Source organism: Ochlerotatus camptorhynchus, unplaced genomic scaffold (genome assembly GCF_037179485.1).
Source record: "Ochlerotatus camptorhynchus isolate MF236.1 unplaced genomic scaffold, CSIRO-AGI_Acam_v1.1 ptg000162l, whole genome shotgun sequence".
Lineage (NCBI taxonomy): Eukaryota > Metazoa > Arthropoda > Insecta > Diptera > Culicidae > Ochlerotatus > Ochlerotatus camptorhynchus.
The window spans coordinates 260,945-272,730 of NW_027040652.1; the positions used below are offsets into that span (position 1 = coordinate 260,945).

Here is an 11,786-nt window from a genome sequence, read left to right on the forward strand (position 1 = left end):
ACACTGTATCCAGAAAGTTGGTAAGCTGGACGGGTACGATGGGCGGGACACGTTTTAAGAATGCCGGACAACAATCCCGCAAAAATGGCGTTTGCCTCGAATCCGGCCGGTACAAGACGAAGAGGAGCACAGCGAGCAAGGTGGTTAGACCAAGTGGAGCAGGATTTTGGAAGTGTGGGACGGTCAAGAAATTGGAGACAAGCAACCACGAACCGAGTGAATTGGCGTAACATTGTGATGCAGGTGAAATCCTGATGGATGTCGAACCAGGATAAATCAAACAAAAGGGAAGGGAGGGTTCAACTGTTGATAACATTTCGTGGATAAAGGGCGGGCTCTTCTCCACTTTCATGGGGCATCCTTTAGGATAAGGACTCGTTCCATAGCGAAGTATATGATCTTGTTTGCTGGAAGGAGATTCTTCTTCTGTTCTCGGTGGGTTTCGCAAGCAGGTTTCTGCTTACGGGTCCACCCCTCCGTTTTTCACCCTTCATGAATATGATTTGCCAGTGGCACTTGATCAAGTCATCCTGATTGGATTGTCCATTGCTATGTGCAGACGCCTTGCTACATAAGTGGTAGTCTCAATCATCGTCATCATCATCTTGCGTTGATGAGTTCATTGAAATGGTTAATTGGCATAGCAGGATCTGTTCAACGAACATTTAATATCAACAAACACACCTCTGTTACTCCACGTTCGATTGTAAATTTCAAGGCAAACGACTTTTAAATATCGGCAACCGGTTGTCGGTCAACACCTTCACCGTGCGATTTTGCTAATTCAGTGAAACATAGCGATGTTTGACTTATTCCAAAAAAAAAAAACAAACAAATTTCTAACGGATTCCTTTCAAGTTGATTCATTCCGGCTTCTCCGCGTTTAATTTGCACATTGTCATTACTCAAATGAAACTATCTTACTTACTATCTCCAACAAACAAAGAGTAGTTAGCGCGCGAGCGCTTATCGCATGCTCAAAATTCACGTGCTTCCGCACCCTGATCAACACGCCCACGCAAGGCCACGCTCAATTATGACTATTATGCTATCTTATCATCCTCGGAAAAATGGCGCATTGAAGACAATAATATTCACACCGTAAAACTGCAAAGCAGGTGAAAAATACTGTTCGCTTTAAGATAAAACCACTCGTGTGCGCCGCATGCTCGACGCCAGTCAATTCGGATTCCATCGCAATCGTCCGTATTTACCTATTTACTCTTACTAGTCTGCTAGTAATTAGCTGAATTTCAAGCCTCCCCCCCCTCCCACGCTTGACTTCAATCTAGTGGGAATAAAATGAAAACCGTACGGACGTTTTCTTGACCTAAATAATGGTCCTAGCAGAAATCGGCGATCGACGCAAGCCTACCGGCGATTGTATGTTGTTTACGTTACGAATTTCCAACATCCAACAAACCGGCCCCGAATTCTCAACACATACTAATAGATTCATCATCCCCCTACCCCCCCTCCCAGCCAGGCAGCCGTCGCTTGGTTGGGTTGTTTACGGTTGGCTTCCGGCTGAAGCCGATTGAAGAAATTAATTCCGAACGTTACATGAATTTTTAATTATGACGACTCCCTTCTTTTGCCGAGTGGGGGCTAAGAAGGTATCCAAAGGTATCGAATGGTGAGAAGGAGCGGTTCGGGAGGATTTGTAACGATGGCTAGACACGAGTTCTGTGAACGAGATTTTAGAATGCATTTCGTCGAGTCAATGTTTCGCTCGGTGGATTTTATGCTAATTGGGTTATCGTTTTGCTGTTAAGTGGTGAAATATTCAGTTTTCTACTGTCGGTTGACGCAAGATTGATGCAAATTTTGAATGTTGGGTGGATTATTTTGGTATTTCTTTTTAATTTATATAAGATTTGAATTCACGTTTTATGGATTCAAACGTTTTGAGTAATCTAAAGGCCTTCGTTAACTAAATAATTGTTGATATTTAAGTCAAGTCGTTTTTCCCTGAGAAAAAAAGTTGTAATAGATCTTTGTACCAATATAAAGTGAAGCAAAGGCCTCAGATAGACAAGTGGAATATATTACCAAGCCGGAGGTACTGGGTTCGATTCCCGATATTCTCTAGAACAGTGATTCTCAAACTTGTATCCACTGCAACCTACTTTGAGAAATTGGAAAAGCTCGTGACCCATCAATTTTGAATACAGATGTTGTTAGGCCAAATAAATATAACAACTCCAAAATTCATTACTTCATTATGACGGCTACCAAGCCTTTTGAAATTTTTATTGATTTATAAGTTGTTTAGATTTTCTTTCTTTACTTTTCTTAATTCTTGGGTTATTGATTAGGTAGGTTCCGATTCTGCTTGTTGTTGTTTCATTTTTATACCTGTGATCTTAACATGTTTACCAAGGGAATGAGTATTAAAGGGGGCTAGATTATGATAAGTCTTTAGTGGGAATGATCTGAGGGTTTCTGGAACTTCTACTCGTTCACTTTGACTTAAACCGTGGAGAGGCGGTAGTGTGAGTAGTTAGTACTTAAGTGTGTTTCTCGTGGTTTGTAAAGTTTAAAATGTGAGAAGTCTTAATGAAAAAAATAAAAAGAATTTAATGCATTTCTCGTTCCTTTCCGTTAGCTTGTAGAGTTCAAACGTTAGGTCACAAGTTGCGTGCGGTCAACTTTTTGTGTGTGCTAAGTGTGTAGAATGGTAGTATGAATAATTTCGCTTTTGTGCAGATTGAAGTTTGCACCGCATCGCTTGTAGCGTAGATGGCTTTGCTCAGCATACCGCATTCAAGAAATTAGATCATGCTCTCTAGACCCTACGGGTTCCCGGTTCGGTAGTGAATTCGGAAGGGAGACACCGTTACACTGTTCTCCGACAGAGCGTTGGCCAAATCCGTAAATATCCACCACGTGAACCCACGTGCTTTCTTAATTTTCGATGAACCCCTCTGCACCTCCGGCAATCGGTGCTAGTTTCAGTACCAGCTCGAAGGTTTCGATTGTGAATTTCTGCACCACACCAGTGCGGGGTGCAATGTGCAAATTGAATTTCATTAATAAATAACCATGTTATAATTTAACTTGACACTAATTCGTAAAAAAAATTTTTTTTTGATTCGCACCCCATTATAGTCAAAAAAACGCCATGAATGCTGTGGGATTAATCAGTTCCCAAAAAAATACCCCAAATAACCCCAACAATATTTCCCCGAAGAACCGTTGAGTGTAATTACATGGTAACTCGCAGTGAGGTGCGCTGTAATGCTGCGTTTTTTAGGAGCATTCAGACAAAACCGGACGTGCGCTCATACGAATACAAATTGGATTCCGGCCGGAGCACGTTCTGGTAGGAGGAAATTCTGTCAAAATTGTTTATCGATATCTTTGACGCACAAAGTTTATTCCTTGCTTGCCGAATGCATCAAAACGATACAAGCTAATCGCGCACTATAAGCGCGGTGGTGTAGTGGTAAGCGTGATAACCTCTCACCCCAGCAGGCCTGGGTTCCATCCCAGTCGGTGCCACCGGGATGTTCTGAGGCATAACATCTCTGATCACGCCTTCCTTCGGAATGGAGGTAAAGCCGTTGGTCCCCGGTTCATGAGTTGATGGGTCGATAGGTAGGGTCCAGGTGTGGAAGCTACCTCCCTGGCGTCGGTAACATTGGTGCTCAGCACGGAAAACCAGATCGACGGAAAACAAATCAAGGGAAAAAAATCGCGCACATGTTTTGCAATTTATGAGAACGGTTCAGTTTAATTTACAACAAACTAGAGTTCTTATGCAAAGATTTATTGTTGGCCTTGAAAAACGCCGTTTTTTCACTATTTTTTTATGGGTGACTGATAAATTGACCAAGTCCTACTGATTGCAATGTTCAAACTTTTCTGATTTCGACGGATCACAGTTACTCCGATGAGCTGGATGTTCGACGAAATTTTAGGTACGTGTTTGGCAAAGATAACCCATGGACCATGGCGGCGGATCTCATTTCCCTGGACCGATTTGCGTCTGCGTCTGGTTGTTTTTCATTAGTGTGAGGTGTATGTATTGAGCTGCTAGCAATGCTACCATGTCCACACTACAGCGAACGAGTCCGAAGTCTCCGGTTCATGGGTTGATGGGTCGATAGGTAGGGTCCGGATGTGGGAGCTGCCTCCCTGGTGTCGGTAGCATTGGTGCTCGGCACGGAAAACAAATCAAGGAAAAAAGTTCGAGGTCGAACCGTCCAACGTGCAACGTTGAATGATTGTGCGGCTTCGGCTTCTGTCGTTAGGGATCAACTTTCTGATGGCTGTGTTAGAGGTTTAGTACCTTGCGGTGGAAGAAAATGTATGTGAAATTTGAATATTTCCATATTTCTTCATTGTTAACTATTTAAATATTTGACAATTATAATGTGTGACATACCACACAAATACTATAGCACTGGTGAATCGATCGACATACAAATCATCAAAATCCATTGATTTTGGAATTAAATTATTATCAATTAAAGTCTAACCAATTTCCGTTGCATTTCTCTGAATTGGCACCGTTCCCGGAAGACGTAGTTCTACGCCAAAAATAGTGTCTCTGGTCTCATTTGGAAGTGTCTTCCGACTGTTCCCGGAAGTTGTTTCCAAACATCCTTGGAATTATTTTCACGAAAACTGTCTGAAGTTTGTTTCAACATTCGCCGGTAGTTTATTCCGACTTCTTCCAGAAAAAGCTTATGCCTTCCGCTAGAATTATCTCCTGTCTTCTGTGGGAAGTTTATTAGATTTTTCCCGGATAATATTCTGCCTTCTGCAATTGTCTATTTACTTCTTGCACAAGTATCTTCTAATTATATCATTAAACTTTCCGCAGAAGCTTCTTCCAACATTTACCGGAAGTCGACTTTTGTCAGAACGTAAAGCAAATTATTTTCTGTGCTATTTCTCAGGAAACCAGATCTTCTTCTTCTTCTTCTTCTTCTTCGCATTTGAAGCTTATTGCGTGCACCCAACTTCACAGTTATTAACACTCCGAATACGATGCCTCCGGTAAAATGTGTAACGGCAAACTTGCAATGTTTGAAAATCATAGCTCAGCAATTTACTGACGAATTTCAAATCAATTGGCGCTATAGTTTCAATAGACTTTAAAGGTTTATTCGGTATCAATAGGTTTAAAATCTAGCGACAAATAGCTAAGTAATGATTTTTCAATCATTGCCAATTTGCCGTTACACATTTTACCGAAGGCATCGTCTTTGGAGCGTTAATTGAGAGCTTTGGCATCGAGTACCATTTTTGCATTAGTATAATTGTGTGGCAAGTACAATCATGCGATATGCCCAGGGAAGTCGACGAATTTCCCAATCCGAAAAATTCTTAGACCGGACTAGGATTTGAACCCAGTCGGTGATTTATGTAAAAACTTCTTACTTCCGGGAATGACTTATCGGGATAGTCACTTTAACGCTCTTGCGTCATTCGTGACTTATCCGGAGCTGAGATTTGAACTTGTGACTTTGGCGTGAGAGGTATGGATGCTAACCACTACGCCAGCGTCGCCCCCAAATTGTATATTATTCAACTTAGTTTTAATTTAATACGTAGATAACTTTTGAGACGATTAAGACCCTTGTACTGAACCAAAGACACCCACCAAACCCCTTAGGGGCTGTTCATAAACTACGTACACAGTTTTTTTTGGATTATTGATCCCTCCCCCCCTGCGTAGACAATTTTCCATACAAAAAAAATTAAAATTTGTATGGGCCGTGTATAATTGCCACCCCCCCCCCCCCCTAAACTGTCTATGTAGTTTATGAACAGCCCCTTACCCAACTGTCTATGGGGTTTATGGACCAACGTCACATAAAAATGACTTGAATGGAAATTTGGCACGATTATTACTCATTCGAGTCCATTTTTACAGTATCAAAAAATAATCTAAGGATAAATGCCAGCTCAAAATTCCAAACTGCTACAAATAAATCAAAGAATTACTCATGTTTCGCCTCTATTTCGGTCACTTTTTGATCCACCCTAATGCACTTTTCAGTCACTTTTATAAACAATTTGGTCACTAAAGTCACTAATTTTTTAGGCACCATTAACTACCAGGGTCTCAGTAAAAGCCTTTCGTTTCGAGATGCGCAATGTGGCCCCAGTTTTGAGGATAGCCGAAGCGCATAATGCACAATGCACTAAACCGCAAAAATGAGAGTTCGCAGTAGGCCGCGCTTGAAAGCTGACGTGTTTTGCTTTTGCTGCGTATTTTTCGTCAGCAATATAAATATTTGGTTTCAAGTGTTCATAAAATTATCATTTAATGATATATCGTGTTTTGGCTGTGTTTGCCTTGAGTGACTCGGTTGACTTAGAATCTAACCTCCAAACTCTACGACGCAGCTTCAGTTCCATTGTTCGGTGTTGGTTTTCATTGCCTCCCGGGAGCCCGGTTCTCAGAGTTCAGATGCCACACTTTCGGCGTGTAGTTCTATTGACAGATTCGTCACCGGGGGCGAGTTTAAACCCGGTCAAAAATAATATTAAATTCGTCAAAACAACCTAAAAAATGCAAACTTTCTTTAAAAATGGCCTCACATTCACTAAATTAGTCTATAATTATCAAACGTTAAAATTGCCAAACTTAGCTTTGAAATCGCCAAACTCATAAGCCTGGCAACTCTTGTGATAATCTTACAATCTGGCTTGAATATGTAAAAATTGCCTTGAAATCTTCTGAATAAATGAAATAACAGCTCTGAAAACGCCAAATCAATTGACCTATCAATTTCAAAAACGGCAAAAACGGTTCGTAAATGATTTTAAAACGCCAAACATTTCTGCATGGCTGAAGAATTTTTTAAAGGAAAACCGAAGAAGAAACATCCGACAATTGAGTAAAATGGTCAAAAAATTCTGGTAAAGTCGGAATAAAATTCTGGTGGAACATCAAAATCATCGTTAAATAACAATATTTAAGTTAAATAATTAAATGTTTATAAATAATTTATGGATATTTCGTAATACGGAAGTTCATAATTAATCATTTAGGAGTTTATAAGAAGTATAAGAAAATTGTAGAGCGATCGTCATGGTTTTCCAAGTTATATCTGGTGACGATTTTCCAGCTGATCCTCGATCATCCTTTGGACACTAGAATAACGGACCTCCACCAAGGCTGTTGATGTTGGTTCGCTAGCAACTAGTTTTGCAAAAAATGAAGTGTTTTCGACCGAAATTGATATCGAAAGTGTACGAATGTGAAAAGTGTGATCTGTGAAAAACATCGTCACAAATTCCATCGTCGTTTTGCAAGCCGCGAAGTGATTTTTTGGTTCAAATGAGAAAAGGTGATTGAACTACAGTTAGTGCTGATAGGCAAACGCGGTAAAATGCAAACATAAGAGAACGAGGATCCGCGAGCGAGCTGTGTGATGAAGACGAAGCGTTTGGCGGAGGACAACAGACATCAGCTAAAAGGCTACTGGAATGGCTCGTGGAACAGAGGAGTCCGGAAAAGTTGATGACCAGTTTTGGTGAGATCATTCCATTTTTATCTATAAATTAGGAATTTTGGGAACATTGAAGGCATTTGGTGAGGTCCTTCACATATGATTGTTAAATTCACTCTTACATAATTCGAAGCGTTCGGTACGGTATGTCCACGCATCCTTCCACCCCTGTAGATTTACGATGTGCATCGCTGTTTAAATATATTTATTCTAAATCGAATCATTTCACAGAATCATCTTTGCGGCAAATGCAACGCAGTAGGCCTGGCCGTTTTGATGTTTGTGTCATATCTCAGATATGCTGCAAACATCAATGTTGACTAGAAAAATGATTAGGCGTTATCTAACCTAATCATTTTCCAGGATGCTTTCTCGTATTGGCTGCATTTGTATTAGATTAGATTTCCCTATATCTGCCATCCATCTGAAGGCAGCACGTGATCCAGCGGTGGGTCGTAACCTATAGATTGAGAAACGCTGCTCTAGAATATCATTCGAATTGTTTTCTCGACTTCCCAATATACAAATTGATGCATTGGTTGGTATAGAAAGCTATCAAAATCATTATCTTTGGATGTGCTTCAAAGAACATAAAGCTACTTTAAGAGCGACAAATGAATTCTTCGGATTGGTGAAGAAGGGGATGCTGGAATACAGGTTAATTGCGGGTTGTGCATAGTATGACGGAAATTAGATCAAAGCCTTTGGAAAAAGCGCAGGAAAGATCGCACTAAATTATAACGTTTTTTTGACGTAGGATTACGTCTTTCGACAACGTATTGGGGGTACGATTTCAAAAAACCAAAATGGACCGCATTACAAAAAGTGGTCAGGTTTTGACCACATATAAGTCTGTCAATAGAGAATGGATTTTAATTCTAAACAAGCCAATCGATTAAAAATTATGCTAAGAATCTGCTAAATTGAACACTTAATTAATTTTCAGTAGGTCACTACTGAAAATTACACAAATGTTCAACTGTTATCACCGATTGCCTGCAAACAGCGCATTCCGTAACACAGATTTCAAAATCGAATTCGATCTTGTCTCCCTGAATGGTGCTTATTCAATCACCGTGTGTGGTGGTGTATGTTAGGTCTTCAGCAGCAGCCGCAGCACCAGCAGTGCTTCCGGCGCGTAGCGTTGAACATTGTACACAACGAAAGGCTGCCCGCAAGTAGCGAGCTGCAGCCCACATTAGCGTCCATTAACCGAAGAAGGAGGAAGAAGCCTCACCGCTTCTCATAAGTCGCTGTGCCAAGCGTGTCACCCTCGTTCCAAACAACATACAGCTCGCCAGCCTCATCCGTAATGAACACCCTAATAGCTCAGCATTACTCAACCATCACGACAAAACGGTCCTTTTCAGGACCATCATAAATTTTATAAAGAGTATTTTTTGGACACAGGTTGGTTTCCCTAACACAGATTTCAAACTTGAATTCCATCCGGTATCACTGAACGCTGTTCATTTGCTGTTCCGTGTATGGTGAGTGGTGTTCTCCAGTACACAACGAAAGGCTCCCCGCAAGCAGCTAGCTATCGTTCCAAACAACATACAGCTCGTCAGCCGCATCAAACCAAAAGTTCCGTGCGTTTTGTGCACGAAAATGCATAATTTTGACAACAGAAAACGAGGCGTTTTCGTGATGGGAAAAGTGGTTTCCCAAAAATCAGTCGCCGAATATTGATACAAAGCACTGAGCATGCCAGACCGTACCTATTTTTATACCTTTTGATGCAAATTTTAAGCCCCTCCTATAAATAGAATTATGCAAAAAAAAAAATCTTGCGGAATTCTCTTAACACAAGGGGCTTTAATTTTGTATCAAAAAGCATAAACGTAGGTACCATCCGGTAGGCTCAGATTCTGAGATTGATGTGTTTTCCCTAATACATATTTCATTTCCGCACTGCTATCATCTCCAAGAACATCGAGGACAAATTTCCAACCCATCGATCTTTTTCAGGACAACAAATGACTGATAAAAGAGTTAACTAAATAGTAAGAGCTTGTATCCAAGACATACCGTCCAGGATTGGCTTGTACATCGACAGAGCACCTCACAAACAGAACTCTCAAATTGCTTCCGAATTTCAACCTATCGAACTTTTTCACTCATAACGAGTTAAGAAATCAATTTAATATATACTATAATTTTGCAGTGACATCAAAACTACGTTTCGTAAACCTACGTCAAATCTACGTTCGTGTTTTGGATACAACCTCTTACTTTTTTTCTTGATATCTAAATAAATCTACATCGTTGGGCATTTGTTTTCTCCCCTGCATTGCCTAATAAATAATGTCCTAAAATGATCCATCTCAGTTCAACAGCAATTTTCATCACAATGAAGATCGTTCCAACTGAACACCAATTTGGCACTAAACCCTCCATTCGGTGAAACTTCACACGACGGCACCTTCTGTTAATCTTAGCTTTTCTTCGCGGCTAGTCACGACTTTAATTAAACTGCCCCATATTGATTAACTTTCCATCGTGTGGCACCGGCGTTTCGGAGGTTCGTCTCGTCCCCTAGATCACACACTTTCCCATTCGTGCACACTTTTCACACTCTCTGTCACAACCAAATCCTCTTTGAATAACACTGAGCCCCATCGAAACTTCTAAACTACCACGCAGACGGAGTTTGGACCCAAATTTGGTTTGGCTCCCACGACGACGACAGCAACGACGGCGATCAATCTAAATGCCGTTTCTTCCAATTAAAAATCGACACTGAGCCACTATTTCACAGAGCGGGATGTTAGACTTTTACCGAGCTCCCTCCGCTGCTTCGGATCGAAATGGGGTTTAATTGAATTACAGCCACCGCTGCTGGCTGTTGTCATCGTCGTCGTCGTCCCAGAGGGATTAAAGTTGTAAATAATCGATTGAATCGTGAAATCGGAACCACGGCTCCCGATCAGCACTAAATGCACCCTTTGAGGAACATTTTTCCACACAAACAGAAACTTGATTGATTGGAAGCCGATGGTGGTGGTTGGAAAATTCCTGGTTGTGATTTTTCCTCATCATTTCCCAGCAATTTTTCACTGCATTTCTCCGCGCCGGTTTTCAATCGCACTAAAATTTCCATTCACATTTTTCCGATCGATTGCGAATTGCGAAACGAATCCAATTAATTTCACTGATTCGGCAAATTGCACGCCAGCTGCCGAAGAACGCCCGGTGCACGAAATTCACAACCTATCGATTTTCAGGGGGAAGGGGGTGGTTCTACACTGATTCCACACACACAAAACGCAAACAAACAGATCGAATTCGAATCTATTACCACTTGAGCGATAAGAAAAGCAAATCCTCCTCAATACCGTCTGCTGTCTGATGATGACGTCGCGAATGACATCAATCGGCGACGGGGCGACAATTCGCGGTTCGTTTTCGGCGGTAGTTTTACCACTACTGAAAAAAGGCGGCGGATTCAGGTTTGAGTTGAGCAGTCAGCCAGCCAGAGTGGTGCGCGTGAAACACGATCACGTTCCGGGTGGCGCACGGAGAAGGTAGCGAGAGAGAGGATATCAGCCTTGGAAATGTGTTCCTATACACGGAGAGGATCGAGAATTGAGGAGAGCGAAAGTCTGCTAGGGGTGCTCAATAATGTTCTGTTCGTTTAAAATATGGAAGGAATCTTACAGAATAAATCATGGGAAATTTTCGAAGGTAGTTGGAAGAAACTCTGGAAGAAACCTGCATAAACGCGAACCATTGCTTGACCGTACCGAAAATGGTTAATAATTGTTTATAATCCCTGCTCAACTTTAACTGCAATGGTTATGGAACTTTACAAGAACGTTTGTGTGTTTTACAGTTTTGACCTTATTTATTATGGTTTTTTGGAAGTGAACCTTACAAATAATGGGTTGTTGAGAACCATTACCATTCAAAATAGTTGCTTTCTCCACACACTATACGAGAACCTTGTTACTTATGGTTTGAGAATTTTAATCGTAATGGTTATGGTTATCAGTAAGGTCCATGGATGGTTTTGTATTGTCGATCAGCTTTATGTGGAATATATCGTGAATTGTTTGCCTGTAAATTAATGATTACCAATTCGCGATAAATTCCACATAAAGTTGATCGACAATACAAAACCATCCATGGACCATACTGACAACCATAACCATTACCATTAAAATTCTCAAACCATAAGTTAACCCCCTTACGTACTCATTTCCTAGGTAAGAATGTCAAGATCACAGGTATAAAAATGAAACTTTAATGTGCAGAATCGGAGATAGGCCTAACTAAAAAAAACCAAAGATTTAAGTAAACTAAAGGAGAAAA

General features: G+C 40.9%; 1 protein-coding gene across 8 annotated transcripts in view; it reads right to left on the minus strand.

Moving 5' to 3' along the window:
* Positions 1-10,885, minus strand: part of LOC135701450 (liprin-beta homolog) — a 167,536-nt gene extending 156,651 nt beyond the window's left edge. For 3 of the 8 annotated variants that reach the window (XM_065222251.1, XM_065222248.1, XM_065222247.1), the window contains exon 1: positions 10,774-10,882. The gene's annotated coding sequence lies outside the window, so the exon portion shown is untranslated. Of the gene's footprint in view, positions 1-10,773 lie in introns of all 8 variants that reach the window. The other 5 variants (XM_065222250.1, XM_065222253.1, XM_065222255.1 and 2 more) reach the window with 5 other exon arrangements.
* Between the last annotated feature and the right edge of the window lie 901 nt (positions 10,886-11,786).